The sequence below is a fragment of the Macrobrachium nipponense genome, chromosome 37 (genome assembly GCF_015104395.2).
Source record: "Macrobrachium nipponense isolate FS-2020 chromosome 37, ASM1510439v2, whole genome shotgun sequence".
Taxonomy (NCBI): Eukaryota; Metazoa; Arthropoda; class Malacostraca; order Decapoda; family Palaemonidae; genus Macrobrachium; species Macrobrachium nipponense.
Window position 1 is genome coordinate 56175264 of NC_061097.1, and position 20055 is coordinate 56195318.

The 20055-nt window shown below is 48.7% G+C and overlaps 1 protein-coding gene across 2 annotated transcripts in view; it reads right to left on the bottom strand.

Annotated features, from left to right (window-relative positions):
• LOC135209269 (DGAT1/2-independent enzyme synthesizing storage lipids-like) overlaps positions 1 to 18963 on the bottom strand; it is a 152121-nt gene extending 133158 nt beyond the window's left edge. The window contains exon 1 of one of the 2 annotated variants that reach the window (XM_064241977.1): positions 18734 to 18963. The gene's annotated coding sequence lies outside the window, so the exon portion shown is untranslated. The remainder of the gene's footprint in view (positions 1 to 18733) is intronic. The other variant, XM_064241976.1, reaches the window with a different exon arrangement.
• Between the last annotated feature and the right edge of the window lie 1092 nt (positions 18964 to 20055).

Here is a 20055-nt window from a genome sequence, read left to right on the forward strand (position 1 = left end):
AAACAGGAAGTCAGACATGGGAGCGAAAACCGGGCTGCTCTGTGAGAAAACCGCCTTGGTTAGGAATGAACTAAAAATACTCCTCTTCTTAAGGAGTACTGCTCCGAAAAAGAGGAGGGATTTCTCCCGATCCGTCTTGTACTGCTTGTCAATACAAGCAAGAATACTGAGAATGACTTCGGGGTCAAGACCATCCGAGTCATGAGCTTTCTTAGACATCACCCCAAGGGACCAGTCTAGGAAATTAAACACTTCCAAAATATGGAAGAGTCCCTTGAGGAGATGATCCGTCTCCGAAAAATAGCCCAAGACACGCGAGCTCCATTCAAAGCGTGTCTCCTTGACGAGTCAACCAAGGTTGAAAAGTCCGCTTCGGCTGCCGCTGGAAGAGAAAGGCCCATGTTCTCCCCAGTTCGGTACCAGAAACCTCTCTTGCCCAGAAAGTATGGCTGGAGGCATACAGAAGGTGGTCCTGCCCAGATCCTTCTTAGACAACATCCATTTGTCTAAGGACTGAAGCGCTCTCTTCATAGAGATCGTAGGTCTCATCTTCAAGACCGACGAAGACTTAGGCACAATCGCACTCGAAAACAGTGATCGAGGCGAAGGAGGAGCGGCAGGAGTTAAAGAAATCTCCGTATTCTCGTAAAAGAAGTCCAGTCAGAACTTTATAGTTCGAGACTCCTTCTCTCCCGTCACCCTCTTCTTCCGAATCTCCTTCTCCACCTTGTGGAGAATCGGCCTGAAAAACGAGAGGATCTTCATCCCGTTCTCTCTCTACTGGTGACAAACTCCTACTAGGAGAGGGGCTCATAGAGTGAACCGACTCTCTCTCACGTCTAAAGAAGTCTCGTCTGCTTGACTTCTCGTGCCCTGCGCTGTGCAACAGCTCCCTCGCGCTTGGCTGGCGCTCACGCTTGGCTGGTTAGCGTGTAGCCTGGCTGGCATCTCGCGCCTGGCTGACGTCTCGCGCTTGTCTGGCGCCTCACGCAACTCCCTCGCGCCTGGCTGGCACGCGGCTGGCACGCGCCTGGCTGAATCCTCGCGCTTGGTTGGCGCCTCGCGCTTGCCTGAATCCTCACGCCTAACTGGCGCCTCGCGCTTGGCTGGCGCCTCAGGCCTGAGCGTATCCTGATCTCGAGCAACTCGCTCGGATCGATCCTGACTTTGCTTTTGTACGACTCTTCGTGCCTGGAAGACGTCCCATGTCTGGCGGACGCTTCACGTCTGGCTGGAGAAAGAAGACGTCCTTCTTGCGAGGGGGATCCCTTGAAAGAACTCCAACCAAAGAGGCAATCTGCTCTTGAACTGCAAGCAAAATCCTCTTGGAAGCCACCCCAGCGTCCTCTTCAATAGAAGAAGCAGGAGAACTCGAAGGAGTGCGATCATCAAATATAGCTCTAGGAGGCGTCGAAACCAGCTTAGCCTTCTTGATAGAAGAAGGAGCTTCCTCCGAGAAGCGCTCCGGGCTCGAGTCGAACGCGCGCTCTTTCCAATGCCTTTTCAGTTGGCCTAGAAAGATCCGAGTCCTTCCACCCTCGTTTAGGTAAGGAGAACCGGACGACGAGAAACAATCTCGTAGGACGCTTCTATTTGAGCGTCCTGAGCAGACTGTAACGAAACAGAACCTGCTGAAGGGACGCCTGACCGTTTGGGATTCCCCACAACCTCCGTACGACTTTCGACTTTCCTACTCCTCTGGGTATGTGAGTTTGGAAGAGGTCTAGGCCTGGGAGCATCGCAGGGACGTCAGACGCCCCCTCAACACTGGGAACACTCACTTCACTTTGTAATTCACAATCACTAGCCTTACCTTGCATGGCCGCCATCTTTGTCTTCATTTTACGAAGAGTAGCCTTCAGATTGGCGATTTCAGAAGCCGAATCCGAATGCAAAGCCTGTGAGGATTCAGATACATAGGGAGAATCATATACATTAACAAAAGGAGAGTTAGACTCAGAAAAAGGCTCAATAGGCCTTGTACTCACACTCTTTTGTGCAGCTCGTCTAATCCTATCCCTCTCTAACTTCTTCAAGTAAGAAGTTAGAGTCTTCCATTCATTAGCATCCAACTTTTCACACTCAATACAGGTGTTAGCCAAAGAACAGTCAAACCCCCTACATTTACGACATACAGTGTGAGGATCAACCGAAGCCTTCGGTATCCTCACCTTGCAGCCTACATTCACACACACTCTCACACTAACACTTGAATCAGACATTCTATTAGAAAAATCAAAAGCAAGTCCAAATCCAGTCCGCAGTAGCGAATGCCAAAACAACGATCCAGTACGTCACCAAGAAATCCAATAAAGATGATCAATAAAGTCTTGAAAAGCGAATTCCAGTCAGGAGGTAGTAACAACAATGTTGATACCACCGGCGACAGAGAAAATATGATAGAAAACGGGAATGGTTCCTAGTCCTGCCGCCCAGGGCAAGGCAGGTAGATCACCTGACCTACCGGTAGCGAGTGGCGCGAAATTTGAATTTCTGTCGGGGACGACGGAGTCTTAGCTATGTATATATCTGACAGGTAAGTTCATTGTATGAAACATGAAATTATAGCAAAGCTATAAAGAAGCTGCAACCTTCCAAAGGCATCACCATTATTTATAAACTATGAACTGATTAAAAAAAATAAATAAAAATTAGTTTAACAATGTTATTTCATTTGTGTTTATTACGTAGTTATTAGTGTACATATGTAAATAAAAAGAGAACAAATCGTTCCCTGCCACCCCTCCCTACCTACTCCCCCTGCTGCCCTCACGTCATCTTTCGCTGTGGTAAGTAAAATTCCTTTCTTTTTTTATTGATTTTATTAACATTTATTATCATTTATCACATTACTATGTTATTTTATCATTATGTGTATTATTACTCGTTTATTTGTGTATAAATATGACAATTTGTCGAAAATTGCATTTTTCCTAACTATACAAACCTGAGGTCCTTTAACAATAGGAAGGTAACTAGCGGCAGCTGGGACGGTCGTAAGCTTCGAACAAGGGGAGAACGGTAGTTAACTGCTTGTCCGATCGTGCGCGCGCCCGCGCGCCCGAGAGGTGAAGAATCACTTTTGCTTTAGGCCCATGCAAAAAGTTGCAGAGTGAGGGGTGGCATGAGGTGGGACTATATGTAAAGGACCTCAGGTTTGTATAGTTAGGAAAAATGCAATTTTCGACAAATTGTCATTTGTTCCGATACGTAATACAAACCCTCGGTCCTTTAACAATAGGAAGACTCACTTCTTGGTGGGAGGAATCTGAGTCTTTTTGGTGAACAGACTGGTGTTCGTCCAACCCTGGAGTGCCTCCCTGGTCGTAAGAGCAAGGGAGGGATCCAAACCTCTGTCCGATTGATCGGGGTGTGCACCGCAGGATCAATGGTCAGACCTCTGGGCCAAGTACTAAGAGAGAGGCAAGCGTATCTCTTCGTACCAGCAAGCAAGAACTTGTTCCTGTTTGCAAGAGACAATCATAAAATGATGGGTTTGTCTCAATTTGGCATCCACTTCCTCCCCCTTGTTGGAGGAAGTGGTGGATATTTACTCCTATCCCTACTGAAAGGGATAGGATGGTGCTCTATTGAGTAGCTCACCTGCATCTCGTCCTTACCCAGCAGGGTGACGACCGTGTCCCTCTACCCAAAGGTAGAGGGAAGAAAAAGATGGGAAGAGGAGCCAGTCACACTCTCATTCCTCATCCATTCTTACGGTCACACCAGGACTCGATGCTGTTCAGCCTGCGAGGGTCTGGGTTAACTACACAACGTGTTGAGCAACCACCACGGTTCCCAAGGAAAAAGATCGAAGGAACTGTGGGCAATATCCTGAAGGTAGAAGGAGTGCATGCTGGTCCGGTTGGACCAGGCGCCTGCCTTCATTACCTGCGCCACGGAGAAGTTTTTGCGGAACGCGAGAGAATGATGAAGAGGCGTCCACACTCATCCTGGGTGTCGAGTTTCTTCAGACAGCTCCGTCGCACCTTCACAGGACAAAGCAGCATAGCCTTCGTATCGGAGGCGGTGAAGTCCATTAGGGAGGGTATTGTGAAGGACTCGAACCAATCGTCAGTTACCGAAGGGTTCTGAGTCTTCGCTACGAAGATCGGTACGAAATCGAGCGTCACAATCCCCATCCCTTTGTGCTTGACTTCTCAAGAGAAGTCATGCAGTTACCTAAGACGAAAAGAAGGGAATAGTCGTATGAACCTATCCCTCTTCTCGACTTGGTTATGTACAGTACTCATACTGACAAGCTATTTAAGACGAAGTAATGATTGCTCTGGAACAACCGAACTAAGTCCACAGCATAGTTCGTAACTGACTCGGGCGCTCTGACAGCTGCCGACTGACTGGTTCGGAATCAGTAGAGGCAAGTTGTCCAAGCATCCGGGTAAGTCACGTGACCTTCGCCCTTTAAAGAGTTATGCTGAGAGACCAACAAATAAAATATTGTTAGTCACCGATGCCGGACGGCGCGGCGATGATTCTCTTAATGCATAAGCTCAAAAGGCGAAAGTCAATTGCCTTCAAAAGACCGAGGTCCCTGATGGCAAGAAAATCTCATAGACGTTGAATCTCAGCTTAAGGAGAAAACAACACTATGTGACGTTGAAGACGAAGGTAGGCAAAGAATGCAACCTACGTCTTCCAACTGAATCGAGAGAAAGAATCTCAAGATTCTAAAACCTGTGCTTACAAATGAATGAAAACGCTAACCGCCATTTCATTGCTGTCCGTTGTGCAATGAAAGCGGGGCGTTCTTCAGTAATGAAACACAGGGGAGAGCCGCTTGAAGAACTGCTTCTCATGGGCTGAACGTTTGGAAGTAGAGCTGGCAGGTGTGGGAGTAGGCGATGTCTTTCAATACATCTGCTAATCCGGGGTGAACAATGAACAATTGTACACCTCCGAATACAAGATATTTTGAGGACAAACTCAGATTCCGCAAAAATCATTCGCATTATCGGATACGATGCAGCAAGAGACTATTACAGAATTCTTTGTTACCGTGCGGTAAACAGAAAGATGAGAGTAAGAGATATCTCCTGTTTAAAATTCTCGCAATACCGAAGACGATGAATACTAGCGTTTCACAGCAGTAGATGGTCATTCATGTATGCGAGAATCCCCGTTAATCAGAGACTTAAGTCCGTGATTGTTGGGCAGAGATACGGTTGTTATTCAATCAAAGCAGGTGAGAAAGACATAAACAACCGTCTATCTCAAAGCGGCAGCTGATACTGAAATGCCTCGGGCAATTCAATACGCAGTAGCTGTCGCTGACTCGTCATCCTGAGTTGCCAAGTAATCCTTTCCACGAAGGAATGCGTTCGGCTAGAACCACCGAGCATAAAAAGATATGCTCGAGCAATTATATTTAAGCGAAACGAATTTCGGTAAATATAAAAGCTTAAATGGTGTTGTTGTGACAACACCATAAGTATATAAAATTGAAACTGGAAACTCCTGGGAGGTTGCAGGCAACCCGGGTTGCAGTTCAATTAGAATACTTTTCGTCTAAGTCGCAATCCGTAGAATAACCAGGATATGCGCCTACCCCTCGGACCATTCAACTGCTTAGCAGAATCATGTCGCGAGGTTAATATACGTAGTATATTTGTAGGATTCTGAACAACGATCTCCATCCTAAATTCTTTCCTTCAAGAAAACAAAATAAGGATTGGAGATCGACCACCTTCGTTCTCTATTAAAGAGAGTGAAGGAGAAGTCTTCCTCGAAGGAAAGCTTCAATGGTGAACAGAATACTAAGACGATAGTTCCAGCCAAACTGGATATTCCCGTCCGTTCGTTCTCTATTCCAGGTTGGTCGCCTACTGTGAGATAGTCTTCTTTCAGCAGCAGTCTTCTTCCTAATGCTAGAAATTCCAGGAATTCGAGCATAGGCGAGGTTCCCGATTATCGTGTAACATATCGGGGATTCTCGTCTCGCTCACTTTGGACCGTGGTCTCGCCTAAGTGTTTGGAGATCGTAAGAAACTCTAACACTCTGAATGCGCTAGAAAATTCCGTAGAATTCTAAGCAGTCTGCGAAACCCCCCCCCCACCGAATTCGTCAAACGATATCGGCTGGTGGTCCTCTCGATTCCCGTAGAAATCGAGAATGGGGCAGGATCCCTCCTCAACGACCGGGGCTTACGTCAGGTAGGACCCGAAGGTCCCCCCTGGTAGCGCAGTCCCCAACGTGGGATCCTACAGAGAAATCTCTGTAGGATCCTTCCCCTTTCCCTCGTAGCCGTAAGGAGAGAGGGAATGGGGGAGGAATTGGATAACTAGCTCGCCCTCCCAGTGGAACTAGCAGTTGGAGAAGAAAAGGAGGCAGCCATCGCCTTGCGGCGATGGCCTCTCAGTCTGGGAAAAACGTATCGTCAGGAGAAAACGTTTTCCCGAGGAGGGTACTGAACTCTCACTGTAGTAAGGGTCTGCCGCCACTGTGAACGTCGTCTGGGTGGGGCTGATCGACACCTGACAGGAGAGAGCCGATACCGTCCTCCGATCATTCCAGTCCTCGTCGAGGGTCGAAACCTCTACAGAGGACCGAAGAGTATTAAATACGGTGTCCGAAGAACACGTAGAAACGCCGCTGTCGCAGTAGAGGAGGTGGAAGTAGCTTGATCGACCGGCCAGAACTGAGAGAGCCTTCTTGTCCGGAGACGAGAGACTCTGGTTCAAGACAGAATCGGCAAGCTCCGATCGCGGCAAACCCACCGTCGGTTTGGGTTCCCTCTCGGGCCCCAAAACGACTCGAGCAGACATGGGCTCTGCTGGTGGGAGCGGCGATCCTTCCCCCAGGTCGTTGTGCTGACGAATCAGTGCAATAACCTGGGTAAAGTTACTCTGAATCTCGGAAGTTACAGCGTCTTGAGGAGTAGGACCGTCCAGTCCCTCCAACAAGAGCAGCTCCCAGGACCCTCCTCCTTCAGAAGAAGGACCAGCAACAGATCCCTGACGGTTGCCTCCAAATCACTTGCGCGTACGTCCTGGTTGGTCCTAAGACCAACCTGGCACGTGCGCGTCGTGACGGGATCGTGAGCGGCGCATCTCTCACGATCACTCCTATATACCTCGCTCTTCCTGGCGTATGCCGAGGAAGTTGAAGGTATCGGAGAGACAGAACTGACGCTACCCCCTCTCCCCCTGACGGTCGCCTCCAATCACTTGCGCGTACGTCCTGGTTGGTCCTAAGACCATACGTGGCACGTGCGGCGTCGTGACGGGATCGTGAGCGGCGCACCTCTCACGATCACTCCTAGCTACCTCGCTCTTCCCGTGTAGCCCGAGGAAGTTGAAGGTAGTGGAGAGACAGACCTGACGCTACGCTCGCTGGCAGGACCAGCGTACGTGGGGGGCTGCAGCCAATCACCAACCCGCGGTGGGGATCGATCTGCAGGCCTGGCCGTGCCGCTCACCTGTGGCGAGCGGCTCGACTGAGCACGTCGACCCCGGTCCCGTGCGTCAGACGAGCTGCTGCTGGTCACCGTATCCGCCCGGTCCCTGTGGGAGCGGCGGTCAGGTGACCTGCAGAGCTCGCTTTCGCCGTGACCGGTGAGCGTCCTCGCGGCACGTCAAACCCGCTGGTACCAGCCGAGGCTGGTACCGTCGGTCGAGGGGACCTGGGGACCTCTTCCCAGCCTCAACCCGTGGCCGGTCAGAGACCGTCACGTCCACCGAGGGTACCGGCTGGTCGCTGCGAGAGCGGCCGCTGGCCTGGCGAGAGTCACCTGAGCGGCTCTCGACAGTCTTCTGCTCCGTGCCTCGGTCATGACGCTGAGCGAACTCAGACGTATTAACTTTGGCTGCACGGTCACCCGAAGGAGATCGTACACTCGGAACTTCTCGCGGACGAGAAACCGAGCCGGTACCTGGCTTAGCAGCAGAGCTGCCAAGACCAGGCGAGGGTGTACCAGCGGTAGCCAGCACACCCTTGGTCCCCGTCTTCTTCTTCTTCTCAGAAGGGGAGACGGGCCCCGTTCCCGAAGGAACAGGAGGACCAGCAGAAGAACCCCCCCGTCACACCGGAATGTGACGAGCCCTTCGAAGTTCCCGAAGGAGTCTTCTTAGGGGGAATAACAAAACCCGGTTACAGCTGGTCGCTGCGAGAGCGGCCGCTGGCCCTGGCGAGAGTCACCTGAGCGGTTCTCGCCAGCCTTCTGCTCCGTGCCGTGGTCTTGGCGCCGAGCGAACTCTAGCGCCGAAACTTTGGCTGCACGGTCTCCCGAGGGAGAGCGTACACTCGGGATCTCCCGCGAACGAGAGACCGAGCCGGAACCTGGCGTAGCGGCATCGCCGCTAGCACCAGGCGAGGAAGTACCAGAGCTAACCGATACTCCTCTGGTCCCCGTCTATCTCTTCCTTACGGAAGGGGAGACGGGCCCCGCTCCCGAAGGAGCAGGAGGACCAGCAGAAGGACCCCCCGTCCCACCGAGGTGGGACGGGCCCTTAGAAGTTCCCGAAGGAGACTTCTTAGGGGGGGGAGGCAGCCTTCTTCTTCTTCGGCTTATGGGCCTTAGAAGTCGAAGGGGAAGAGGCAGCAGCAGACGATGAAGACGAAGATGACAGCTTCCTCTTCTCCTCTTCCTCGTCAGCTCACGCAGGACAGTCGTCAGGTCCTCCATCCAGGCCGGAGCCGGGGCTATTGCCGAAGCAACACGGCCCGACTGCACCTGTCCGGAAGGACCTGGGACTGGGGAAGACACACCGTGGGCAGGACCAGCATGGACAGGCTCAGGAACCAGGAGCGACAGGAACAGCAACCAGCTCGGGAACAGCGGCAGCGGTAGACCCAGAAGGGACAGCCAAGCCAACAGCGGGAATCACATCAGCGGCAGGTACGGCAGGGCCAGCGATCGCCTCGTAGAATCATCGGCAGCCAGCGGAACCTGGGTACTGGCGGCCGGTCCAGGGGCGAGCTGCTGGAACAGCGGAAGTCTGGGGCAGGTAACACGAAGAAAACAGGCGGCGGCGGCAACACCCCCTCGGTACGGCGGCGGCCCTAGTAGCGGCAGACGGCGTCACCGACACAGCATGGGGAGTGTAGACCAGGAGGGGGAGGAGCAGCATAAGCGGCCGTGGTAGTAGTGGAGACCGCCCCAGACCTCGCTAGACGCTGCAGCAGCCCGTGGATGCTAGGCACGCCCTGCCGCCGCGGTGGTCCATACCTGTCCAAGGTCGTCTCCCACGGATGTAGCACCTGCGGTAACATAGAATTGATTAGTAAGAGGGGTTCCCTCACGCACGGGGGGAAGGCATGCCCCACCCCGAACGCAAGGAAGACCCCAAATACAAAATACAACGAAGAAGCTGAGCGGGGGGCAGGAAGGAAGACGAAGAATCGGATACCAAGGGAGTCGCGGGAGAGCTTTCCGACAACTTCCTGGCAGACCTTCGCTTCCCCTACCCCCGCACAGCAGTGAAAAGTAATATGATAATGAAACAGAATACTGCCCTTGCGATTCACTTCATAGAACTTAAAGGGGAAAAGATCAATTCCCGGGTAAGAACGGAAACTTGATCCAAATAATATGATGCTATCATAAAAAATAAATATATTGAAAAGAAACAGAATACTGCACTTGCGATTTCACTTTCACATAAAATAATCGTAAGGATCAATTCCCGGGTAAGAACGAAAATTGATCCAAATTAAATTTCATGCAAATAAATAAATGAAAAATGAAAAGAATATTGCAATTGCGAATCCACTTTCATTGCATTCTATTATACAAAATAAAAGGCTCGTGTCGAGCGCAATCACACTCTCGGTAAGGAACGCACAGGGCAAAAATATAATGAAAAGAGTACTTACATTTTCAATTACACACTTTCGCCCAAAATATATGACTCGGCGCGAGCGTCCGCCCTCGGCACCGAGACATAATTCAAGGGTTCAATTCATGAAAAGAGAGGAAATCGCCGCATCTACGGCGATAGCTCCATGTTGGTTCATAATTAAGTAATGAAAATGAAAACAGTGTACTTACAGTTTCATTTTCAAGTCAAACAAACCATTAGTAGAAAACACAATATAAACAAAGCATACGACGATGAAGCGGGCAGAGAGCGATGACGAACACGTCCTTCACACCCGCGGCCGAAAGCAAAAGTGATTCTTCACCTCTCGGGCGCGCGGGCGCGCGCACGATCGGGACAAGCAGTTAACTACCGTTCTCCCCTTGTTCGAAGCTTACGACCGTCCCAGCTGCCGCTAGTTACCTTCCTATTGTTAAAGGACCGAGGGTTTGTATTACGTATCGGAACAATGTGTATATTATATGTAATTTAGCTGTGTTTTGATGTGGTTTCAAAGCGCTAGAATGGATTAATACATATTACATTATTTTAAATGAAAAAAATGCTTTGAGATACAACTGTTTTGATATGCGACGATGGTAACGGAACAAATTAAATTCGTATGTCAAGGTTCCAGTGTATTTAGTTTACTGAAAATGTCAACTGAAAGAACCGAAATGAGAAAAACATGTGTAGGCTAGAAGTATATCTCCCAAACTTAAAAGTAAGAAATGAGCTGGCTGTAGACCAAGGAATATAAGTTACACTATCTTAGAAATCGCCAAAAATATTAAAATTCATTATAAAGGGGAGGGGGAAGCATTACCCCAGTCAAGTCATGAAATAATTCTGTAGGTTAGATTATACTGGGCATTCACAATCAGGTTTACCTGTCAGTTCACCCATGACCTTTCGATGGATTAGCGTCCACATGTAAGGTGTAGAGATACCAGTTGGACAGTCAACTCGAGGTCATTGCCCTCAGTTCATGCCTAGCCTTCGTCGTGACAACACTATATGGCAACTATGGAAAATCGACTGGCAGATAAGGAGGAGGAGTTATATAGACTAGCTGCTGTTGCAATTCCCTTAAAAATAGGAAAGAAGCAAAAATGCATAACAGAGCATCGTCTAAATATGTTATTGTTATAATACAATTAAGTTTGTTCATACTTACCTGGCAGATATATATATAGCTGTATTCTCCGAAGTCCGACAGAATTTCAAAACTCGCGGCACACGCAGTGGGCGGCCAGGTGGTAGTACCCATTCCCGCCGCTGGGAGGCGGATATCAGGAACCATTCCCATTTTCTATTCATATTTTATCAGTGCCACTGTCTCCTGATGGGAGGTGGGTGGGCACTTAATTATATATATCTGCCAGGTAAGTATGAACAAACTTAATTGTATTATAACAATAACATTTTGTTCATGAAACTTACCTGGCAGATATATATATAGCTGAATCCCACCTTCGGATGGTGGGAAGAGACAGAATAGGATTTGTAGGAAACTTAAATTAAGTAGATGATGTACACCTTGGTTCCTCACCTGTTAGCAAAGTAGACTCTGTGATTACTGTCACTTAAGCCTGCTTGTGCTTAATCAGAGTTGCCAGCCAGGTGGAGACCTGTAGTGCTGGTGCGCTCTGGATGCTCTGTCAACGGGGAAGTGACCTCAACGTGACAAGAACATCGAGCCATACATATGAGGGCAACGAAGCAACTGACCACCACCTGACCAACTATCCAAGACCCCCTGAACACTAAGCTAAGAGATGGGAGGTCTTCACCAAAGACTCACCACAACCAAAAAACACAACAACTAAAAACTAACCTAAACCTAACTAAGGGATAGGGAGAGAGCTACCTTCAGCCCCCAAGACTGTGTCTGCAGAAACGTATGGCCCAAGAGAACAACAGTCCTCGTATATCGTTCTCACATCTCTCAAGTAGTGTGAGGCGAATACTGAATTGCTCCTCCAAAAGGTTGGCGTCAAGGATGTCCTTGATCGACATGTTCCTTTGGAAGGCAACCGAGGTTGCGACAGCTCTGACCTCGTGAGCTTTAACTCGCAAGAGGCTCAAATCGGTCTTCTGGTAAGACGAATGAGCCTCTTTAATCACGTCCCTCAGAAAGAACGCCAAAGCATTCTTGGATAATGGTATATCGGGTCGTTTAACCGAACACCACAGATTATCTGAGGGACCTCGTACCTCCTTTGTCTTGTGAACATAAAACTTTAGAGCCCTGACAGGGCACAGGGCTCTCTCAGGTTCTTGGCCCGCAAGGCTTGTCATACCCTTAATTTCAAAGCTCCTTGGCCAAGGGTTAGACGGGTTTTCATTTTTTGCTAAGAAAGTGGGACTCAAAGAGCAGACAGCATTGTCACCTTTGAAGCCCACCCGCTTACAAATGGCTTGAATTTCGCTAACTCTCTTCGCCGTCGCCAGAGCAGTTAGGAAAAGAGCCTTCTTCGTCAAGTTCCTAAGAGACGCTGCATGGAGAGGCTCAAAAGGACTCGACATCAACAGTCTAAGGACTAAATCTAAGTTCCAAGAAGGAGGCCTCGCCTGAGGTATCTTGGTAGTCTCAAACGATCTCAAGAGATCGTGAAGATCTCTGTTGTCAGTAAGGTCTAGGCCTCTGTGTCGGAAGACTGCTGACAGCATACTCTTATATCCTTTGATGGTCGGGACTGCCAGCTTCTGCACATTCCTTAAAAATAGCAGGAAATCGGCTATCTGGCTCACAGAGGTAGTGGAAGAGGAAATTCCCTCCTTTCTACACCATGCCCTGAAGGAAGCCCACTTCGACTGGTAAACAGCTCTCGAGGAAGTTCTCCTTGCGTTGGCGATCGCCTTCGCAGCTGCTTTAGAAAAACCTCTCGCTCTGGCCAACTTTTCGATAGTCTGAACGCAGTCAGACCCAGAGCGGAGAGGTTTTCGGTGATATCTTGCGAAGTGGGGCTGTCTGAGTAGATCTTTCCTCCAGGGCAACGTCCTCGGAAAGTCTATGAGGAAGGACTTACCTCCGTGAACCATTCCTTCGCGGGCCACATCGGGGCGATCAGGGTCAACCTCGTCCCTCCGATGCCGCGAACTTCCTTACTACTTCCCCCATGATCTTGAATGGCGGGAAGGCATACAGGTCCAGGTTCGTCCAGTCCCAGAGCAGAGCGTCTATAGCGACTGCTCCCGGATCCAACACGGGAGCAATAAAGAGGCAACCTCTTCGTCCTCGACGTCGCAAATAGGTCGACTAAAGGACGTCAAAGTCTCCATAGTTCTCGACAGACGTCCTGGTGCAGCGTCCATTCCGTCGGCAGGATCTGATCCTGTCGGCAGGATCTGATCCTGTCGGCTGAGAAGGTCTGCTCTGACGTTCTGGACTCCTGCGATAAATCTCGTCAGGATCCTGATTCGCCTCGCATCTGCCCAAAGCAGAATCTCCCTCGCTAAGTAAAATAGAGGACGGGAGTGTGTACCTCCCTGATTCTTTAGGTACGCAAGGGCCGTGGTGTTGTCCGAGTTGACTTGGACAACTTTTTCTGCAACCTTTTGCTGGAAGAACTGTAGCGCCAGGAAAACTGCCGCTAGTTCCTTCACATTGATGTGCCAGGACACCTGTTCCCCCCTCCAGGCGCCTGACACTTCTTCTTCCTCCTGTGTTGCTCTCCATCCCGACACCGAGGCGTCGGAAAACAACACTAGGTCGGGGCTCAGAAGCTTTAGGGACAACCCCTCTCGAAACTTCCGAGGATCTAACCACCATCTTAGATGGTTCTTCACCGATTTGGTGATCATAAAGGTCGCATCCAGATCCTCTTTGACTCTCCATTCTTCTGCCAAGAAAAACTGGAGAGGCCTGAGGTGTAGTCTTCCCAGGGAAACAAACTTTTCCAGCGAGGAAATGGTCCCCAGCAGACTCATCCACTCCCTCGCCGAGCAAGCTTCCTTCCCCAGGAAGGCCGAAACTCTCTCTAAGCCTTGCAGCTGTCGTTCCTGGGACGGAAACGCTCGAAAAGCCACTGAATCCATCTGAATCCCCAGATACACGATGGACTGTGTTGGGGTCAGATGCGACTTTTCGAGGTTGACCAGAAGTCCCAGGGACCTCGCCAAGGCTAACGTGAAGTGAAGGTCCTTCAGACACCTCTCTTCTGACGATGCTCTGATAAGCCAATCATCGAGATACAGGGACACTCTTATCCCTGCAGAATGTAACCATCTCGCTACATTCTTCATGAGCATGGTAAATACCATCGGAGCCGTGCTTAATCCGAAACAAAGGGCTCGGAATTGCCAAACTTTGTCCTTTAACAGAAACCTCAGAAACTTTCTTGAAAGAGGGTGGATAGGAACGTGAAAGTATGCGTCCTGTAGGTCCAAGGACACCATCCAGTCGCCCGGTCTTAAGGCTCCTAGAACCGACTAAGGCGTTTCCATCTTGAATTTTTTCTTTTCTATGAAAAGATTCAGCCTGCTTACGTCCAAGACTGGACGCCACCCCGACGACTGCTTTGGTACCAGGAAAAGTCTGTTGTAATACCCTGGTGACCCCAGGTCTAAGACCTGTTCCACCGCTCTTTTCTTGATCATTTGATCTAAAAGATCGAAAAGAATCTGACGTTTCTCCCCTTGATATGACGGGGAAAGATCTCTGGGAGTTGTGGATAGAGGAGGAGGGCCAAAAATCCAAAAAGGGGATCTTGTACCCCTGTTCCACTATCTTGAGGGACCACGCATCTGTATCTCTCTCTCTCCACGCCCCCGCAAAGAACTTTAGCCTGGCTCCGACCGGCATCTGAAGGACTTGATTCTCACTTAGAGGATTTAGGCTTCCTCTTGCAAGCCCTCTCCCTCGAGGAGCAGCTCTCGAGGGAGGAGCGCCACGAAAGGGTTTAACCTTCCTAGGTGGTCTTCCAAAAGACGACGTGGTAGGGACTGCGGGACGTCTTGAAGACTGGGCCAAGAGGTCCTGGGTAGCCTTCTCCTGTAGGCTCACTGCCAGGTCCTTTACCATAGCCTGGGGGAAGAGATGGTTCGAAAGAGGCGCAAAGAGAAGCTCCGCTTTCTGCGCTGTAGAAACAGACCTAGCCGTAAAGTTGCAGAAAAGCGCTCTCTTCTTGAGAAAAGCAGTGCCGAAATGAGACACTAACTCTTCCGAACCATCCCTGACGGCCTTGTCCATGCAGGATAACACATTGGACAGCTCCCCCAGACTTAACGAGTCAGGACTCCTAGATTGAAGATCCAGGACTCCCAAGTACCAGTCTAGAAAGTTAAAGACCTCAAGAGTCCTTAACAGACCTTTCATGTGATGATCAATCTCCGTTGGCGTCCACGAAATCTTAGCAGTCGATAAAAGGGACCTCTTCTGAGCATCGACCAGACTAGCAAAGTCCCCTTGGGAAGACGACGGGATCTTAACTCCTACTTCTCCTTTGGTCTCATACCAGATGCCGCCTTTCCCACTGAGTCTTGAAGGAGGAAGGGCGAAAGTCGACTTGCCCTGATCCTTCCGACGTTCCATCCAATCTTGCAACTTCTTAAACGCCCTCTTAGTGGACAAAGAAGTTTTCATTTCCACAAACTCCGGAACCTTGCAAGACTTAGATGACGAAAACTGAGAGGGTGGAGACTTGGGAGCTGCAGGCTGGAACTTCTCTCCAAAAGAAGAGCGTAACAGTCGAACCAGCACTTTGTAATCAGACACAGACGAAACCGAAGGCTGTTCCTCCTCAACTGAGTCCGCCGGACTACTAAGCTCTCCTTCCTCCCTAAGAGGCAAAGGAGATTGCACCTCTGGAGAGGGCGTGCGCCCAACGGGTCTAGCCTTCAACAAAGGCTTTCGAGGATTACGTGTAGCAGCTTCTTCAAAGCGACTGACCTGTCGATCCTTAGAGCTCGAAGAACGAAGAGCGTCTTGACCGCGCTGAGCGTCAAGAGAGGCTACTCTTGCTCGCTCTAGAGGAGCGTCCTTACGCTTTCCGCTAAAGCGTCTAGCTTTCGCTTTCAAAGCGTCCTTCTGGGCGCTCTCGAAAGCCTTCTCAATAGGCAAAGCGTCTAGCAAAACGTCCCGATGAGCGTCCTCAAAAGCGTCCTGCCGAGCGTCCTCAAAAGCGTCCTCCAAGGCGTCCTGCCGAGCGTCCTCAAAGGCGTCCTGACGCGCAGGCTGATCAGGACGTCGAGAGGGAAGAAAAGCGTCCTGTCCACGAGACTTCCTACCCATAGAACGAGAACGAGGAAGCTCCGAAGGAGAAGCAAGCGGACACAGAGACGAACGAGGAGACGGAGAAGGGGACTGCCTCGTCCTCTTGACAGGCAGTCTGGCGTCCTTCCTACGCTTAGGCTCGACTGCTGCTGGGCGAGTCTTCTGAGCCATTAAAGCTGACAATTGGTCAAGAAGAGACACAAGAATATTCTTCGTTGGTGAAGAAACAAGAGGAGGTGAAGGGCTGAACCTGCGAGAAGACGAGGGGCGAGGGGACGCCTCCTTCCTTCTCACAGGTACAGCAACCTGCCTCTCCGAATCGCGAGAGAAGCGCTTCTCAGCGTCGTCCTCAGACGACGTCCTACCTCTCTTCTGTGGAGGAAACGCGCCATACGACGCAGGAGAAGACCGCAACGATAACGAAGAGAAGGGATGTGAAGCATCCTCCCTCGGAAAAGTCCTTTTCAACGGACGCGAGTCTCTCCGAGCGCTCCACCCCTTGCGCGGGGAGGGCGCCTCGGAGGACGAAAAACAGTCCTTAAGGATGCGAGCCTGAGCATGCTCCTTGGCAGCCTGGGAACTAACAACAGGTCCTGCCGAAGGGACGCCAGATCGGTGGGGAGCCCCCGTAACCCTCTTGCGGCTTTCGACATACCCACTCCCTGAGTCCTGGGAGTCCGATAGAGGTCTAGGCCTAGAGGCATTATGGGGCCGATCTGACGCCCCCTCCACAACACTAGGGGCACGATCACACACTTTACTTGAGCCGTTTTCTAGGGCCAACACTTTGGACTCTAGAGTGCGTAACGACTCTAGAATCAGAGAAAGGGCATTACCTTCTCCAGACACAGAATCAGGGCCCTCAGGCAACAACACAGGATTAGGTGAAGCAAATTCTACTGGTGTTAATATAGGTGAAATGTTACTTCCCTTACCTTTCGTAGAACCGCTCTTGGAGGAAGCCCTCCTGATCCTATCGCGTTCCAACTTACGCCGATAGGACTCATACACCTTCCATCTATCATCAGTCAAACTTTTGCATTCAATGCATCGATCATCCAACAAACAAACATGCCCCCTACACCCCATACATACTGTGTGGGGATCTACCGATGATTTCAGTAGCCTCACCTTGCAATCACTCTTCACACACACTCTGAAGCTCACTGAACTTGATCCAGACATCACGTTCACAGAAAAGCCAATCCAAAATAAAAAAACAGTCCACTATCGCGTATGCCAATCCAACAATCCAGAGTCAATAACCATAAGTCAATCCAGATATTTAGAACGAGTCAAATCCAAAATTCCTAGGCGGAGGTCTGTAAACAGATGTTTACCGACCGGCGACAGAAAAAATATGAATAGAAAATGGGAATGGTTCCTGATATCCGCCTCCCAGCGGCGGGAATGGGTACTACCACCTGGCCGCCCACTGCGTGTGCCGCGAGTTTTGAAATTCTGTCGGACTTCGGAGAATACAGCCATATATATATCTGTCAGGTAAGTTTCATGAACAAAATTGCCAATTAAAGAGATATCTATTCTCATACAATATTAGGAAATGAATTAGGTTAAATTAGAACTGGGGAATGGTTCAGTTATTTATGAAATAGACTGCAAAGCATATTTTCACTAGGAACACCTTTCATAAAAAGGCAGGATATTGGCCTAGGCCTACACCAAATTGTATTTATCACACAGAAATATTTAATTTTTATTTTTCATTAAATGATTTGGGCTCTCGATGGTCTACAAATAGTGCCACAGGGTCTAACTATGAAATGAATTAGGCCTGTATATAGTTTAGTCATATTCTGGTCTGAGCAGCTGAGATCCTTCCTCGGCAAAATCTAGTGGAGAACTGTCATAAAATCATTGCTTACTCTTAAGTCCACACACCAGTACGTCAGTAGAACTTTAGGTAGGTAATTCCATCAGTTCATCCATTCTGGCAAGTAAACTGACTCTGCCCACAGACTGTCGTCTACACACAAGTTGTAAAATCAGTTTCGATGGACAGACAGATACAGGTAAACCTGATAGCGAATACCCAGCCTTAGGTTTGACTACATTACCTAAGTCCTTTAAAAATATTTAGCAAAACACACGTAAAATGCAGAGTGCGTCATCATGCTTTACTTGAGGGTGAGGGGGTTTCAAGGGAGTCATGGCCCCACAGCCAAGTTACTAAAGCATGGCATCCATGGTTAGGTTAGGTAAGGGTAAGTTTGGTAAGGTCATACTATTCCTTCTGAAAGACCTAGGCTACTGCAGGAAGGGCTGAGACAGTAGCCCTAACCCTTTGCTCTGCATTCGCTCCCAAAGCACAGTAGTATGCTCACAAACCAGGGGTTCCCCTTTGCCAGGTACTACTAGGTAGATCATAACCTTGTGTGTAGAATTATTTTGGTATAGGTAATTCTATCTACCATTATCTTTGGATGGCTTTACGTGATTCACTTTTATTATTGAAAGCGCTCTACATCAGATAAGGTTTGGGGTTCCTGGAGCGACGAAGCCTCCGCTACGCTAATTACGACCAGGCTCATCTAATCATTCCCATAAAAACTAACAGTACCTAATACTATACCTATAGGTAGCCCTACCTATTGCTTTTATGAAGGTAAAATGACAATTTGGATATGACACGGAATAAATAATTGATTATTGAACATATATAAAAACGCAGATACCTACTTTGCGCTGCAGAGGTCGATAGCAGACTTTTAATTGGCGAGAACCCTGTTATTCTTGCTGATACATAAGGGCTTCTGTTTCCCTTGCAGGTTTGTTTTCATGAGGGAGCCATAAGTTGACAGATGGCGTTCTTCTTCTTCTTTAGTTGTACTGATACATTGCCACGGTTAGAATCATACAGTCCCAAAGTAATGATCAAATCTACGCTATCGTACCTACTCACAAAATGACATATTTAATTCTTACTTGAGATTATTTATATTTCCTGTCCTCGTAAAAAGATTAAGAGATTACTGTGCAATCATGGGACCAGAAATGTTAGGACTTTAAAACCAACATCCGAGGTTCATCGGGACTCAGATAACATGATATCATCTACAACTATTCTTGCGTTCATCCCATTTGTAGGCTGTATTATGCTTTTTATAGCCTGATGAGTCATAACTTGTATTTTAAACATTTTTTAACACGGGTAAATCATGATAAGCAGTTATAGTAATCCATTCTATTAATGATACGCTTAATCACACGTTTCCTAGTAGAACACTCATGATTGTTATCTATCTATTTATTTTTTTAAAGGCACTATCTCGAGCCTAATGCCCCTTACAATATTACTGATTCGTGCACTGAAAGACAAAAGTCAATTCCACGTGCACACCAAATCATGGACATTATCAGTAATCAGGACTAATTAATACTGAAAACCTGCATAAAGTAAATTGGATCTCCGGTGTGTGCATTAATGACTGGAAAGTACTGAGAGCGGAAAAATTTGAAAACTTGGTCTAATAATTGGGCAGATACTTAGTTATATTTCTCTTAATTAAGGCGGATGAAGTGAAAGGTGAGTTCAAAGTAAAATAGGAGAGGCGTTTGATGCTAAGGAACGAATTCTTCGTATGCTGAACCTGTCAGAGGACCTTCTGATTGCTGAATCTGCTGATAGTAAACGGAGTGTGAAAGGCTATGGGAGGAATGAAAGTTACGAACAGCAGCTTTGCATGGAAGAAAATATGGATGAATTTTGAAAATGAGAGAAATGGAGATTATGTTACTCTGTATTGCTGACAACGTAATTATAAAACAAGAGAATTTCTCACTCGGAATTATGACATTCAATGAACTGAATGAAGAGTCAAAGGAAGAACCCATAGGTAGCTTGAATTGTAAGAAATGAATATTTGCAGAATGTCGGAAATATGTTGCGTATCAGTTGGAAACACTAGGCATTGCATTCTCAAATACGATTCAGTTGTTAGGGACTTAATTCAATAGAATCATGATAAGATAAAACTAGAGTAGGTGACCTATGATGTAAG